The 14260-nt window shown below is 56.3% G+C and overlaps 11 non-coding genes across 11 annotated transcripts; all 11 read right to left on the bottom strand.

The window, feature by feature from the left end:
* Positions 1–455: 455 nt before the first annotated feature.
* On the bottom strand, positions 456–574 carry LOC117356061. The gene has a single exon (XR_004538529.1). It is a non-coding gene; the product is annotated as a 5S ribosomal RNA (ribosomal RNA).
* A 1165-nt stretch (positions 575–1739) lies between these two features.
* On the bottom strand, positions 1740–1858 carry LOC117356060. The gene has a single exon (XR_004538528.1). It is a non-coding gene; the product is annotated as a 5S ribosomal RNA (ribosomal RNA).
* Positions 1859–3022: 1164 nt separating this feature from the next.
* LOC117356059 lies at positions 3023–3141 on the bottom strand. Its single transcript, XR_004538527.1, has one exon. It is a non-coding gene; the product is annotated as a 5S ribosomal RNA (ribosomal RNA).
* Positions 3142–4306: 1165 nt separating this feature from the next.
* LOC117356058 lies at positions 4307–4425 on the bottom strand. The gene has a single exon (XR_004538526.1). It is a non-coding gene; the product is annotated as a 5S ribosomal RNA (ribosomal RNA).
* A 1166-nt stretch (positions 4426–5591) lies between these two features.
* On the bottom strand, positions 5592–5710 carry LOC117356057. The gene has a single exon (XR_004538525.1). It is a non-coding gene; the product is annotated as a 5S ribosomal RNA (ribosomal RNA).
* Positions 5711–6875: 1165 nt separating this feature from the next.
* LOC117356056 lies at positions 6876–6994 on the bottom strand. Its single transcript, XR_004538524.1, has one exon. It is a non-coding gene; the product is annotated as a 5S ribosomal RNA (ribosomal RNA).
* Positions 6995–8158: 1164 nt separating this feature from the next.
* LOC117356184 lies at positions 8159–8277 on the bottom strand. Its single transcript, XR_004538611.1, has one exon. It is a non-coding gene; the product is annotated as a 5S ribosomal RNA (ribosomal RNA).
* A 1163-nt stretch (positions 8278–9440) lies between these two features.
* LOC117356183 lies at positions 9441–9559 on the bottom strand. Its single transcript, XR_004538610.1, has one exon. It is a non-coding gene; the product is annotated as a 5S ribosomal RNA (ribosomal RNA).
* A 1165-nt stretch (positions 9560–10724) lies between these two features.
* On the bottom strand, positions 10725–10843 carry LOC117356181. The gene has a single exon (XR_004538608.1). It is a non-coding gene; the product is annotated as a 5S ribosomal RNA (ribosomal RNA).
* A 1165-nt stretch (positions 10844–12008) lies between these two features.
* On the bottom strand, positions 12009–12127 carry LOC117356082. The gene has a single exon (XR_004538543.1). It is a non-coding gene; the product is annotated as a 5S ribosomal RNA (ribosomal RNA).
* A 1164-nt stretch (positions 12128–13291) lies between these two features.
* On the bottom strand, positions 13292–13410 carry LOC117356055. The gene has a single exon (XR_004538523.1). It is a non-coding gene; the product is annotated as a 5S ribosomal RNA (ribosomal RNA).
* Between the last annotated feature and the right edge of the window lie 850 nt (positions 13411–14260).

The following is a 14260-nucleotide window of genomic DNA, read 5'->3' as shown; positions in this document are numbered from 1 at the left end:
ATCCGAACCAGGGGCTCGCGTCCATAAATGCGCGCCACGTTGCCATGCCAAGCCCAGACGGACTTTTTCTTTCTCCTGTGCCGCGCTTTCCTGAGCGACTCTGCTGTACTTCGACCGACGCTTAAGAGTGCCCGGAAGCCGGAGAAAGTTTTATGCTTTTCCCAGAGTGTTACGCCGTTCTTCTCACGACGCCTAATTCGGGAGCGGCGGTGAAGGAAGCTTGTTGCCTTCTTTTGCAGGCGGGCCCGAGAGAGAGCGCTGGGGAGAAAAGCGTGTGGGAAAAGGCTTGGGGGCCTCGGGGAGAAGCGCAGGCGCGTCTATTTCCAGGCCGAGTCCTGCCTTTGCACCTACTGGCCTTGCAAAAAAAAATGGAATGAGGGCTGGGAGAGGGGCAATACCTGCACGGGAAAGCAGGAGTGAGGAAAAATGGAAAAAAAACTAAAAAAAAAAAGAAAAGCCTACAGCACCTGGTATTCCCAGGCGGTCTCCCATCCAAGTACTAACCAGGCCTGACCCTGCTTAGCTTCCGAGATCAGACGAGATCGGGCGTATTCAGGGTGGTATGGCCGTAGGCAGAGAATCCTCTTCCTCTAGCCCTCTTAGCCTTGACGCAGCTGGCTGCTGCTCCTCCTCCCTGCATCCCTGCTTGCTTGGCTCCTCCCAACCCCTAGCACCTTTTTCCCCTTTCTCTTCATTCACTTCTACTCCACCGCCTCCTTTACACTCCATTATGGGCACACACTCTCCCTCCACATTTCCATTTTCCATTTCCCCAACACTCAGGCTCTCTGCAAAGCAACAGACAGCCGCAAGCACCCTTTTCTCTCAGGGCCTCTCTGGCCTGGGCCACGGCTGCTCTTCTCCGCCCTCTCAAGGCTGCCCTTTTTCTCAGCTCTGCTCTAGCAGCACTCAGACTGAACCCACAGAAGGCGGAACGGAAAGAAAAATATGTCCCACTCGCCCCCCCCCTTCCTCCTGACACCTCGCAAGGAGAGCAGCACCTCCTAACGGACAGAAAAGTGAACCTTCACAAGGCGGCCGCTTTCATGCCGGGACTGACCGGTTCACATACAGCGCAGCCGCCAGGGAGAGCCCTCCGCCAGACAGCAAGCTAGCGCAGCCGGGTGCCCCCTTTTCCCCAAAAAGCTTCTCCTTCTCAGAAGCGGTGTAATGTACTTGCCGCAGACTGTCTTCGGCTGAAGGTGAAACGCTCCCTTAAGGTGTGAGGGTGGATTGGAAAGGAAGACCGGTTCGACGCCTAACTCTGGCGGCCGGCCGTTTATATCCGAACCAGGGGCTCGCGTCCATAAATGCGCGCCACGTTGCCATGCCAAGCCCAGACGGACTTTTTCTTTCTCCTGTGCCGCGCTTTCCTGAGCGACTCTGCTGTACTTCGACCGACGCTTAAGAGTGCCCGGAAGCCGGAGAAAGTTTTATGCTTTTCCCAGAGTGTTACGCCGTTCTTCTCTCGACGCCTAATTCGGGAGCGGCGGTGAAGGAAGCGTGTTGCCTTCTTTTGCAGGCGGGCCCGAGAGAGAGCGCTGGGGAGAAAAGCGTGTGTGAAAAGGCTTGGGGGCCTCGGGGAGAAGCGCTGGCGCGTCTATTTCCAGGCCGAGTCCTGCCTTTGCACCTACTGGCCTTGCAAAAAAAAAAATGGAATGAGGGCTGGGAGAGGGGCAATACCTGCACGGGAAAGCAGGAGTGAGGAAAAATGGAAAAAAACTAAAAAAAAAAAGAAAAGCCTACAGCACCTGGTATTCCCAGGCGGTCTCCCATCCAAGTACTAACCAGGCCTGACCCTGCTTAGCTTCCGAGATCAGACGAGATCGGGCGTATTCAGGGTGGTATGGCCGTAGGCAGAGAATCCTCTTCCTCTAGCCCTCTTAGCCTTGACGCAGCTGGCTGCTGCTCCTCCTCCCTGCATCCCTGCTTGCTTGGCTCCTCCCAACCCCTAGCACCTTTTTCCCCTTTCTCTTCATTCACTTCTACTCCACCGCCTCCTTTACACTCCATTATGGGCACACACTCTCCCTCCACATTTCCCTTTTCCATTTCCCCAACACTCAGGCTCTCTGCAAAGCAACGGACAGCCGCAAGCACCCTTTTCTCTCAGGGCCTCTCTGGCCTGGGCCACGGCTGCTCTTCTCCGCCCTCTCAAGGCTGCCCTTTTTCTCAGCTCTGCTCTAGCAGCACTCAGACTGAACCCACAGAAGGCGGAACGGAAAGAAAAATATGTCCCACTCGCCCCCCCCCTTCCTCCTGACACCTCGCAAGGAGAGCAGCACCTCCTAACGGACAGAAAAGTGAACCTTCACAAGGCGGCCGCTTTCATGCCGGGACTGACCGGTTCACATACAGCGCAGCCGCCAGGGAGAGCCCTCCGCCAGACAGCAAGCTAGCGCAGCCGGGTGCCCCCTTTTCCCCAAAATGCTTCTCCTTCTCAGAAGCGGTGTAATGTACTTGCCGCAGACTGTCTTCGGCTGAAGGTGAAACGCTCCCTTAAGGTGTGAGGGTGGATTGGAAAGGAAGACCGGTTCGACGCCTAACCCTGGCGGCCGGCCGTTTATATCCGAACCAGGGGCTCGCGTCCATAAATGCGCGCCACGTTGCCATGCCAAGCCCAGACGGACTTTTTCTTTCTCCTGTGCCGCGCTTTCCTGAGCGACTCTGCTGTACTTCGACCGACGCTTAAGAGTGCCCGGAAGCCGGAGAAAGTTTTATGCTTTTCCCAGAGTGTTACGCCGTTCTTCTCTCGACGCCTAATTCGGGAGCGGCGGTGAAGGAAGCGTGTTGCCTTCTTTTGCAGGCGGGCCCGAGAGAGAGCGCTGGGGAGAAAAGCGTGTGGGAAAAGGCTTGGGGGCCTCGGGGAGAAGCGCAGGCGCGTCTATTTCCAGGCCGAGTCCTGCCTTTGCACCTACTGGCCTTGCAAAAAAAAATGGAATGAGGGCTGGGAGAGGGGCAATACCTGCACGGGAAAGCAGGAGTGAGGAAAAATGGAAAAAAAACTAAAAAAAAAAAGAAAAGCCTACAGCACCTGGTATTCCCAGGCGGTCTCCCATCCAAGTACTAACCAGGCCTGACCCTGCTTAGCTTCCGAGATCAGACGAGATCGGGCGTATTCAGGGTGGTATGGCCGTAGGCAGAGAATCCTCTTCCTCTAGCCCTCTTAGCCTTGACGCAGCTGGCTGCTGCTCCTCCTCCCTGCATCCCTGCTTGCTTGGCTCCTCCCAACCCCTAGCACCTTTTTCCCCTTTCTCTTCATTCACTTCTACTCCACCGCCTCCTTTACACTCCATTATGGGCACACACTCTCCCTCCACATTTCCATTTTCCATTTCCCCAACACTCAGGCTCTCTGCAAAGCAACGGACAGCCGCAAGCACCCTTTTCTCTCAGGGCCTCTCTGGCCTGGGCCACGGCTGCTCTTCTCCGCCCTCTCAAGGCTGCCCTTTTTCTCAGCTCTGCTCTAGCAGCACTCAGACTGAACCCACAGAAGGCGGAACGGAAAGAAAAATATGTCCCACTCGCCCCCCCCCTTCCTCCTGACACCTCGCAAGGAGAGCAGCACCTCCTAACGGACAGAAAAGTGAACCTTCACAAGGCGGCCGCTTTCATGCCGGGACTGACCGGTTCACATACAGCGCAGCCGCCAGGGAGAGCCCTCCGCCAGACAGCAAGCTAGCGCAGCCGGGTGCCCCCTTTTCCCAAAAAAGCTTCTCCTTCTCAGAAGCGGTGTAATGTACTTGCCGCAGACTGTCTTCGGCTGAAGGTGAAACGCTCCCTTAAGGTGTGAGGGTGGATTGGAAAGGAAGACCGGTTCGACGCCTAACCCTGGCGGCCGGCCGTTTATATCCGAACCAGGGGCTCGCGTCCATAAATGCGCGCCACGTTGCCATGCCAAGCCCAGACGGACTTTTTCTTTCTCCTGTGCCGCGCTTTCCTGAGCGACTCTGCTGTACTTCGACCGACGCTTAAGAGTGCCCGGAAGCCGGAGAAAGTTTTATGCTTTTCCCAGAGTGTTACGCCGTTCTTCTCACGACGCCTAATTCGGGAGCGGCGGTGAAGGAAGCTTGTTGCCTTCTTTTGCAGGCGGGCCCGAGAGAGAGCGCTGGGGAGAAAAGCGTATGGGAAAAGGCTTGGGGGCCTCGGGGAGAAGCGCAGGCGCGTCTATTTCCAGGCCGAGTCCTGCCTTTGCACCTACTGGCCTTGCAAAAAAAAAAATGGAATGAGGGCTGGGAGAGGGGCAATACCTGCACGGGAAAGCAGGAGTGAGGAAAAATGGAAAAAAAACTAAAAAAAAAAGAAAAGCCTACAGCACCTGGTATTCCCAGGCGGTCTCCCATCCAAGTACTAACCAGGCCTGACCCTGCTTAGCTTCCGAGATCAGACGAGATCGGGCGTATTCAGGGTGGTATGGCCGTAGGCAGAGAATGCTCTTCCTCTAGCCCTCTTAGCCTTGACGCAGCTGGCTGCTGCTCCTCCTCCCTGCATCCCTGCTTGCTTGGCTCCTCCCAACCCCTAGCACCTTTTTCCCCTTTCTCTTCATTCACTTCTACTCCACCGCCTCCTTTACACTCCATTATGGGCACACACTCTCCCTCCACATTTCCCTTTTCCATTTCCCCAACACTCAGGCTCTCTGCAAAGCAACGGACAGCCGCAAGCACCCTTTTCTCTCAGGGCCTCTCTGGCCTGGGCCACGGCTGCTCTTCTCCGCCCTCTCAAGGCTGCCCTTTTTCTCAGCTCTGCTCTAGCAGCACTCAGACTGAACCCACAGAAGGCGGAACGGAAAGAAAAATATGTCCCACTCGCCCCCCCCCCTTCCTCCTGACACCTCGCAAGGAGAGCAGCACCTCCTAACGGACAGAAAAGTGAACCTTCACAAGGCGGCCGCTTTCATGCCGGGACTGACCGGTTCACATACAGCGCAGCCGCCAGGGAGAGCCCTCCGCCAGACAGCAAGCTAGCGCAGCCGGGTGCCCCCTTTTCCCCAAAAAGCTTCTCCTTCTCAGAAGCGGTGTAATGTACTTGCCGCAGACTGTCTTCGGCTGAAGGTGAAACGCTCCCTTAAGGTGTGAGGGTGGATTGGAAAGGAAGACCGGTTCGACGCCTAACCCTGGCGGCCGGCCGTTTATATCCGAACCAGGGGCTCGCGTCCATAAATGCGCGCCACGTTGCCATGCCAAGCCCAGACGGACTTTTTCTTTCTCCTGTGCCGCGCTTTCCTGAGCGACTCTGCTGTACTTCGACCGACGCTTAAGAGTGCCCGGAAGCCGGAGAAAGTTTTATGCTTTTCCCAGAGTGTTACGCCGTTCTTCTCACGACGCCTAATTCGGGAGCGGCGGTGAAGGAAGCTTGTTGCCTTCTTTTGCAGGCGGGCCCGAGAGAGAGCGCTGGGGAGAAAAGCGTGTGGGAAAAGGCTTGGGGGCCTCGGGGAGAAGCGCAGGCGCGTCTATTTCCAGGCCGAGTCCTGCCTTTGCACCTACTGGCCTTGCAAAAAAAAAATGGAATGAGGGCTGGGAGAGGGGCAATACCTGCACGGGAAAGCAGGAGTGAGGAAAAATGGAAAAAAAACTAAAAAAAAAAAAAAAAGCCTACAGCACCTGGTATTCCCAGGCGGTCTCCCATCCAAGTACTAACCAGGCCTGACCCTGCTTAGCTTCCGAGATCAGACGAGATCGGGCGTATTCAGGGTGGTATGGCCGTAGGCAGAGAATCCTCTTCCTCTAGCCCTCTTAGCCTTGACGCAGCTGGCTGCTGCTCCTCCTCCCTGCATCCCTGCTTGCTTGGCTCCTCCCAACCCCTAGCACCTTTTTCCCCTTTCTCTTCATTCACTTCTACTCCACCGCCTCCTTTACACTCCATTATGGGCACACACTCTCCCTCCACATTTCCATTTTCCATTTCCCCAACACTCAGGCTCTCTGCAAAGCAACGGACAGCCGCAAGCACCCTTTTCTCTCAGGGCCTCTCTGGCCTGGGCCACGGCTGCTCTTCTCCGCCCTCTCAAGGCTGCCCTTTTTCTCAGCTCTGCTCTAGCAGCACTCAGACTGAACCCACAGAAGGCGGAACGGAAAGAAAAATATGTCCCACTCGCCCCCCCCCTTCCTCCTGACACCTCGCAAGGAGAGCAGCACCTCCTAACGGACAGAAAAGTGAACCTTCACAAGGCGGCCGCTTTCATGCCGGGACTGACCGGTTCACATACAGCGCAGCCGCCAGGGAGAGCCCTCCGCCAGACAGCAAGCTAGCGCAGCCGGGTGCCCCCTTTTCCCCAAAAAGCTTCTCCTTCTCAGAAGCGGTGTAATATACTTGCCGCAGACTGTCTTTGGCTGAAGGTGAAACGCTCCCTTAAGGTGTGAGGGTGGATTGGAAAGGAAGACCGGTTCGACGCCTAACCCTGGCGGCCGGCCGTTTATATCCGAACCAGGGGCTCGCGTCCATAAATGCGCGCCACGTTGCCATGCCAAGCCCAGACGGACTTTTTCTTTCTCCTGTGCCGCGCTTTCCTGAGCGACTCTGCTGTACTTCGACCGACGCTTAAGAGTGCCCGGAAGCCGGAGAAAGTTTTATGCTTTTCCCAGAGTGTTACGCCGTTCTTCTCTCGACGCCTAATTCGGGAGCGGCGGTGAAGGAAGCGTGTTGCCTTCTTTTGCAGGCGGGCCCGAGAGAGAGCGCTGGGGAGAAAAGCGTGTGTGAAAAGGCTTGGGGGCCTCGGGGAGAAGCGCAGGCGCGTCTATTTCCAGGCCGAGTCCTGCCTTTGCATCTACTGGCCTTGCAAAAAAAAATGGAATGAGGGCTGGGAGAGGGGCAATACCTGCACGGGAAAGCAGGAGTGAGGAAAAATGGAAAAAAAAAAAAAAAAAAAAAAGAAAAGCCTACAGCACCTGGTATTCCCAGGCGGTCTCCCATCCAAGTACTAACCAGGCCTGACCCTGCTTAGCTTCCGAGATCAGACGAGATCGGGCGTATTCAGGGTGGTATGGCCGTAGGCAGAGAATGCTCTTCCTCTAGCCCTCTTAGCCTTGACGCAGCTGGCTGCTGCTCCTCCTCCCTGCATCCCTGCTTGCTTGGCTCCTCCCAACCCCTAGCACCTTTTTCCCCTTTCTCTTCATTCACTTCTACTCCACCGCCTCCTTTACACTCCATTATGGGCACACACTCTCCCTCCACATTTCCATTTTCCATTTCCCCAACACTCAGGCTCTCTGCAAAGCAACGGACAGCCGCAAGCACCCTTTTCTCTCAGGGCCTCTCTGGCCTGGGCCACGGCTGCTCTTCTCCGCCCTCTCAAGGCTGCCCTTTTTCTCAGCTCTGCTCTAGCAGCACTCAGACTGAACCCACAGAAGGCGGAACGGAAAGAAAAATATGTCCCACTCGCCCCCCCCCTTCCTCCTGACACCTCGCAAGGAGAGCAGCACCTCCTAACGGACAGAAAAGTGAACCTTCACAAGGCGGCCGCTTTCATGCCGGGACTGACCGGTTCACATACAGCGCAGCCGCCAGGGAGAGCCCTCCGCCAGACAGCAAGCTAGCGCAGCCGGGTGCCCCCTTTTCCCCAAAAAGCTTCTCCTTCTCAGAAGCGGTGTAATGTACTTGCCGCAGACTGTCTTCGGCTGAAGGTGAAACGCTCCCTTAAGGTGTGAGGGTGGATTGGAAAGGAAGACCGGTTCGACGCCTAACCCTGGCGGCCGGCCGTTTATATCCGAACCAGGGGCTCGCGTCCATAAATGCGCGCCACGTTGCCATGCCAAGCCCAGACGGACTTTTTCTTTCTCCTGTGCCGCGCTTTCCTGAGCGACTCTGCTGTACTTCGACCGACGCTTAAGAGTGCCCGGAAGCCGGAGAAAGTTTTATGCTTTTCCCAGAGTGTTACGCCGTTCTTCTCACGACGCCTAATTCGGGAGCGGCGGTGAAGGAAGCTTGTTGCCTTCTTTTGCAGGCGGGCCCGAGAGAGAGCGCTGGGGAGAAAAGCGTGTGGGAAAAGGCTTGGGGGCCTCGGGGAGAAGCGCAGGCGCGTCTATTTCCAGGCCGAGTCCTGCCTTTGCATCTACTGGCCTTGCAAAAAAAAATGGAATGAGGGCTGGGAGAGGGGCAATACCTGCACGGGAAAGCAGGAGTGAGGAAAAATGGAAAAAAACTAAAAAAAAAAAAGAAAAGCCTACAGCACCTGGTATTCCCAGGCGGTCTCCCATCCAAGTACTAACCAGGCCTGACCCTGCTTAGCTTCCGAGATCAGACGAGATCGGGCGTATTCAGGGTGGTATGGCCGTAGGCAGAGAATCCTCTTCCTCTAGCCCTCTTAGCCTTGACGCAGCTGGCTGCTGCTCCTCCTCCCTGCATCCCTGCTTGCTTGGCTCCTCCCAACCCCTAGCACCTTTTTCCCCTTTCTCTTCATTCACTTCTACTCCACCGCCTCCTTTACACTCCATTATGGGCACACACTCTCCCTCCACATTTCCCTTTTCCATTTCCCCAACACTCAGGCTCTCTGCAAAGCAACGGACAGCCGCAAGCACCCTTTTCTCTCAGGGCCTCTCTGGCCTGGGCCACGGCTGCTCTTCTCCGCCCTCTCAAGGCTGCCCTTTTTCTCAGCTCTGCTCTAGCAGCACTCAGACTGAACCCACAGAAGGCGGAACGGAAAGAAAAATATGTCCCACTCGCCCCCCCCCTTCCTCCTGACACCTCGCAAGGAGAGCAGCACCTCCTAACGGACAGAAAAGTGAACCTTCACAAGGCGGCCGCTTTCATGCCGGGACTGACCGGTTCACATACAGCGCAGCCGCCAGGGAGAGCCCTCCGCCAGACAGCAAGCTAGCGCAGCCGGGTGCCCCCTTTTCCCCAAAAAGCTTCTCCTTCTCAGAAGCGGTGTAATGTACTTGCCGCAGACTGTCTTCGGCTGAAGGTGAAACGCTCCCTTAAGGTGTGAGGGTGGATTGGAAAGGAAGACCGGTTCGACGCCTAACCCTGGCGGCCGGCCGTTTATATCCGAACCAGGGGCTCGCGTCCATAAATGCGCGCCACGTTGCCATGCCAAGCCCAGACGGACTTTTTCTTTCTCCTGTGCCGCGCTTTCCTGAGCGACTCTGCTGTACTTCGACCGACGCTTAAGAGTGCCCGGAAGCCGGAGAAAGTTTTATGCTTTTCCCAGAGTGTTACGCCGTTCTTCTCACGACGCCTAATTCGGGAGCGGCGGTGAAGGAAGCTTGTTGCCTTCTTTTGCAGGCGGGCCCGAGAGAGAGCGCTGGGGAGAAAAGCGTGTGGGAAAAGGCTTGGGGGCCTCGGGGAGAAGCGCAGGCGCGTCTATTTCCAGGCCGAGTCCTGCCTTTGCATCTACTGGCCTTGCAAAAAAAAAATGGAATGAGGGCTGGGAGAGGGGCAATACCTGCACGGGAAAGCAGGAGTGAGGAAAAATGGAAAAAAAAACTAAAAAAAAGAAAAGCCTACAGCACCTGGTATTCCCAGGCGGTCTCCCATCCAAGTACTAACCAGGCCTGACCCTGCTTAGCTTCCGAGATCAGACGAGATCGGGCGTATTCAGGGTGGTATGGCCGTAGGCAGAGAATCCTCTTCCTCTAGCCCTCTTAGCCTTGACGCAGCTGGCTGCTGCTCCTCCTCCCTGCATCCCTGCTTGCTTGGCTCCTCCCAACCCCTAGCACCTTTTTCCCCTTTCTCTTCATTCACTTCTACTCCACCGCCTCCTTTACACTCCATTATGGGCACACACTCTCCCTCCACATTTCCCTTTTCCATTTCCCCAACACTCAGGCTCTCTGCAAAGCAACGGACAGCCGCAAGCACCCTTTTCTCTCAGGGCCTCTCTGGCCTGGGCCACGGCTGCTCTTCTCCGCCCTCTCAAGGCTGCCCTTTTTCTCAGCTCTGCTCTAGCAGCACTCAGACTGAACCCACAGAAGGCGGAACGGAAAGAAAAATATGTCCCACTCGCCCCCCCCTTCCTCCTGACACCTCGCAAGGAGAGCAGCACCTCCTAACGGACAGAAAAGTGAACCTTCACAAGGCGGCCGCTTTCATGCCGGGACTGACCGGTTCACATACAGCGCAGCCGCCAGGGAGAGCCCTCCGCCAGACAGCAAGCTAGCGCAGCCGGGTGCCCCCTTTTCCCCAAAAAGCTTCTCCTTCTCAGAAGCGGTGTAATGTACTTGCCGCAGACTGTCTTCGGCTGAAGGTGAAACGCTCCCTTAAGGTGTGAGGGTGGATTGGAAAGGAAGACCGGTTCGACGCCTAACCCTGGCGGCCGGCCGTTTATATCCGAACCAGGGGCTCGCGTCCATAAATGCGCGCCACGTTGCCATGCCAAGCCCAGACGGACTTTTTCTTTCTCCTGTGCCGCGCTTTCCTGAGCGACTCTGCTGTACTTCGACCGACGCTTAAGAGTGCCCGGAAGCCGGAGAAAGTTTTATGCTTTTCCCAGAGTGTTACGCCGTTCTTCTCACGACGCCTAATTCGGGAGCGGCGGTGAAGGAAGCTTGTTGCCTTCTTTTGCAGGCGGGCCCGAGAGAGAGCGCTGGGGAGAAAAGCGTGTGGGAAAAGGCTTGGGGGCCTCGGGGAGAAGCGCAGGCGCGTCTATTTCCAGGCCGAGTCCTGCCTTTGCACCTACTGGCCTTGCAAAAAAAAAATGGAATGAGGGCTGGGAGAGGGGCAATACCTGCACGGGAAAGCAGGAGTGAGGAAAAATGGAAAAAAAACTAAAAAAAAAAAAGAAAAGCCTACAGCACCTGGTATTCCCAGGCGGTCTCCCATCCAAGTACTAACCAGGCCTGACCCTGCTTAGCTTCCGAGATCAGACGAGATCGGGCGTATTCAGGGTGGTATGGCCGTAGGCAGAGAATCCTCTTCCTCTAGCCCTCTTAGCCTTGACGCAGCTGGCTGCTGCTCCTCCTCCCTGCATCCCTGCTTGCTTGGCTCCTCCCAACCCCTAGCACCTTTTTCCCCTTTCTCTTCATTCACTTCTACTCCACCGCCTCCTTTACACTCCATTATGGGCACACACTCTCCCTCCACATTTCCATTTTCCATTTCCCCAACACTCAGGCTCTCTGCAAAGCAACAGACAGCCGCAAGCACCCTTTTCTCTCAGGGCCTCTCTGGCCTGGGCCACGGCTGCTCTTCTCCGCCCTCTCAAGGCTGCCCTTTTTCTCAGCTCTGCTCTAGCAGCACTCAGACTGAACCCACAGAAGGCGGAACGGAAAGAAAAATATGTCCCACTCGCCCCCCCCCTTCCTCCTGACACCTCGCAAGGAGAGCAGCACCTCCTAACGGACAGAAAAGTGAACCTTCACAAGGCGGCCGCTTTCATGCCGGGACTGACCGGTTCACATACAGCGCAGCCGCCAGGGAGAGCCCTCCGCCAGACAGCAAGCTAGCGCAGCCGGGTGCCCCCTTTTCCCCAAAAAGCTTCTCCTTCTCAGAAGCGGTGTAATGTACTTGCCGCAGACTGTCTTCGGCTGAAGGTGAAACGCTCCCTTAAGGTGTGAGGGTGGATTGGAAAGGAAGACCGGTTCGACGCCTAACCCTGGCGGCCGGCCGTTTATATCCGAACCAGGGGCTCGCGTCCATAAATGCGCGCCACGTTGCCATGCCAAGCCCAGACGGACTTTTTCTTTCTCCTGTGCCGCGCTTTCCTGAGCGACTCTGCTGTACTTCGACCGACGCTTAAGAGTGCCCGGAAGCCGGAGAAAGTTTTATGCTTTTCCCAGAGTGTTACGCCGTTCTTCTCTCGACGCCTAATTCGGGAGCGGCGGTGAAGGAAGCTTGTTGCCTTCTTTTGCAGGCGGGCCCGAGAGAGAGCGCTGGGGAGAAAAGCGTGTGGGAAAAGGCTTGGGGGCCTCGGGGAGAAGCGCAGGCGCGTCTATTTCCAGGCCGAGTCCTGCCTTTGCACCTACTGGCCTTGCAAAAAAAAAATGGAATGAGGGCTGGGAGAGGGGCAATACCTGCACGGGAAAGCAGGAGTGAGGAAAAATGGAAAAAAAACTAAAAAAAAAAAGAAAAGCCTACAGCACCTGGTATTCCCAGGCGGTCTCCCATCCAAGTACTAACCAGGCCTGACCCTGCTTAGCTTCCGAGATCAGACGAGATCGGGCGTATTCAGGGTGGTATGGCCGTAGGCAGAGAATGCTCTTCCTCTAGCCCTCTTAGCCTTGACGCAGCTGGCTGCTGCTCCTCCTCCCTGCATCCCTGCTTGCTTGGCTCCTCCCAACCCCTAGCACCTTTTTCCCCTTTCTCTTCATTCACTTCTACTCCACCGCCTCCTTTACACTCCATTATGGGCACACACTCTCCCTCCACATTTCCCTTTTCCATTTCCCCAACACTCAGGCTCTCTGCAAAGCAACGGACAGCCGCAAGCACCCTTTTCTCTCAGGGCCTCTCTGGCCTGGGCCACGGCTGCTCTTCTCCGCCCTCTCAAGGCTGCCCTTTTTCTCAGCTCTGCTCTAGCAGCACTCAGACTGAACCCACAGAAGGCGGAACGGAAAGAAAAATATGTCCCACTCGCCCCCCCCCTTCCTCCTGACACCTCGCAAGGAGAGCAGCACCTCCTAACGGACAGAAAAGTGAACCTTCACAAGGCGGCCGCTTTCATGCCGGGACTGACCGGTTCACATACAGCGCAGCCGCCAGGGAGAGCCCTCCGCCAGACAGCAAGCTAGCGCAGCCGGGTGCCCCCTTTTCCCCCAAAAGCTTCTCCTTCTCAGAAGCGGTGTAATGTACTTGCCGCAGACTGTCTTCGGCTGAAGGTGAAACGCTCCCTTAAGGTGTGAGGGTGGATTGGAAAGGAAGACCGGTTCGACGCCTAACCCTGGCGGCCGGCCGTTTATATCCGAACCAGGGGCTTGCGTCCATAAATGAGCGCCACGTTGCCATGCCAAGCCCAGACGGACTTTTTCTTTCTCCTGTGCCGCGCTTTCCTGAGCGACTCTGCTGTACTTCGACCGACGCTTAAGAGTGCCCGGAAGCCGGAGAAAGTTTTATGCTTTTCCCAGAGTGTTACGCCGTTCTTCTCACGACGCCTAATTCGGGAGCGGCGGTGAAGGAAGCTTGTTGCCTTCTTTTGCAGGCGGGCCCGAGAGAGAGCGCTGGGGAGAAAAGCGTATGGGAAAAGGCTTGGGGGCCTCGGGGAGAAGCGCAGGCGCGTCTATTTCCAGGCCGAGTCCTGCCTTTGCACCTACTGGCCTTGCAAAAAAAAAAATGGAATGAGGGCTGGGAGAGGGGCAATACCTGCACGGGAAAGCAGGAGTGAGGAAAAATGGAAAAAAAAACTAAAAAAAAGAAAAGCCTACAGCACCTGGTATTCCCAGGCGGTCTCCCATCCAAGTACTAACCAGGCCTGACCCTGCTTAGCTTCCGAGATCAGACGAGATCGGGCGTATTCAGGGTGGTATGGCCGTAGGCAGAGAATGCTCTTCCTCTAGCCCTCTTAGCCTTGACGCAGCTGGCTGCTGCTCCTCCTCCCTGCATCCCTGCTTGCTTGGCTCCTCCCAACCCCTAGCACCTTTTTCCCCTTTCTCTTCATTCACTTCTACTCCACCGCCTCCTTTACACTCCATTATGGGCACACACTCTCCCTCCACATTTCCCTTTTCCATTTCCCCAACACTCAGGCTCTCTGCAAAGCAACCGACAGCCGCAAGCACCCTTTTCTCTCAGGGCCTCTCTGGCCTGGGCCACGGCTGCTCTTCTCCGCCCTCTCAAGGCTGCCCTTTTTCTCAGCTCTGCTCTAGCAGCACTCAGACTGAACCCACAGAAGGCGGAACGGAAAGAAAAATATGTCCCACTCGCCCCCCCCCTTCCTCCTGACACCTCGCAAGGAGAGCAGCACCTCCTAACGGACAGAAAAGTGAACCTTCACAAGGCGGCCGCTTTCATGCCGGGACTGACCGGTTCACATACAGCGCAGCCGCCAGGGAGAGCCCTCCGCCAGACAGCAAGCTAGCGCAGCCGGGTGCCCCCTTTTCCCCAAAAAGCTTCTCCTTCTCAGAAGCGGTGTAATGTACTTGCCGCAGACTGTCTTCGGCTGAAGGTGAAACGCTCCCTTAAGGTGTGAGGGTGGATTGGAAAGGAAGACCGGTTCGACGCCTAACCCTGGCGGCCGGCCGTTTATATCCGAACCAGGGGCTCGCGTCCATAAATGCGCGCCACGTTGCCATGCCAAGCCCAGACGGACTTTTTCTTTCTCCTGTGCCGCGCTTTCCTGAGCGACTCTGCTGTACTTCGACCGACGCTTAAGAGTGCCCGGAAGCCG

This window comes from Geotrypetes seraphini, chromosome 2, assembly GCF_902459505.1.
Source record: "Geotrypetes seraphini chromosome 2, aGeoSer1.1, whole genome shotgun sequence".
Taxonomy (NCBI): domain Eukaryota; kingdom Metazoa; phylum Chordata; class Amphibia; order Gymnophiona; family Dermophiidae; genus Geotrypetes; species Geotrypetes seraphini.
Note: the sequence above shows the minus strand (reverse complement) of the source record. Positions and strands in the feature narration are given on the sequence as shown.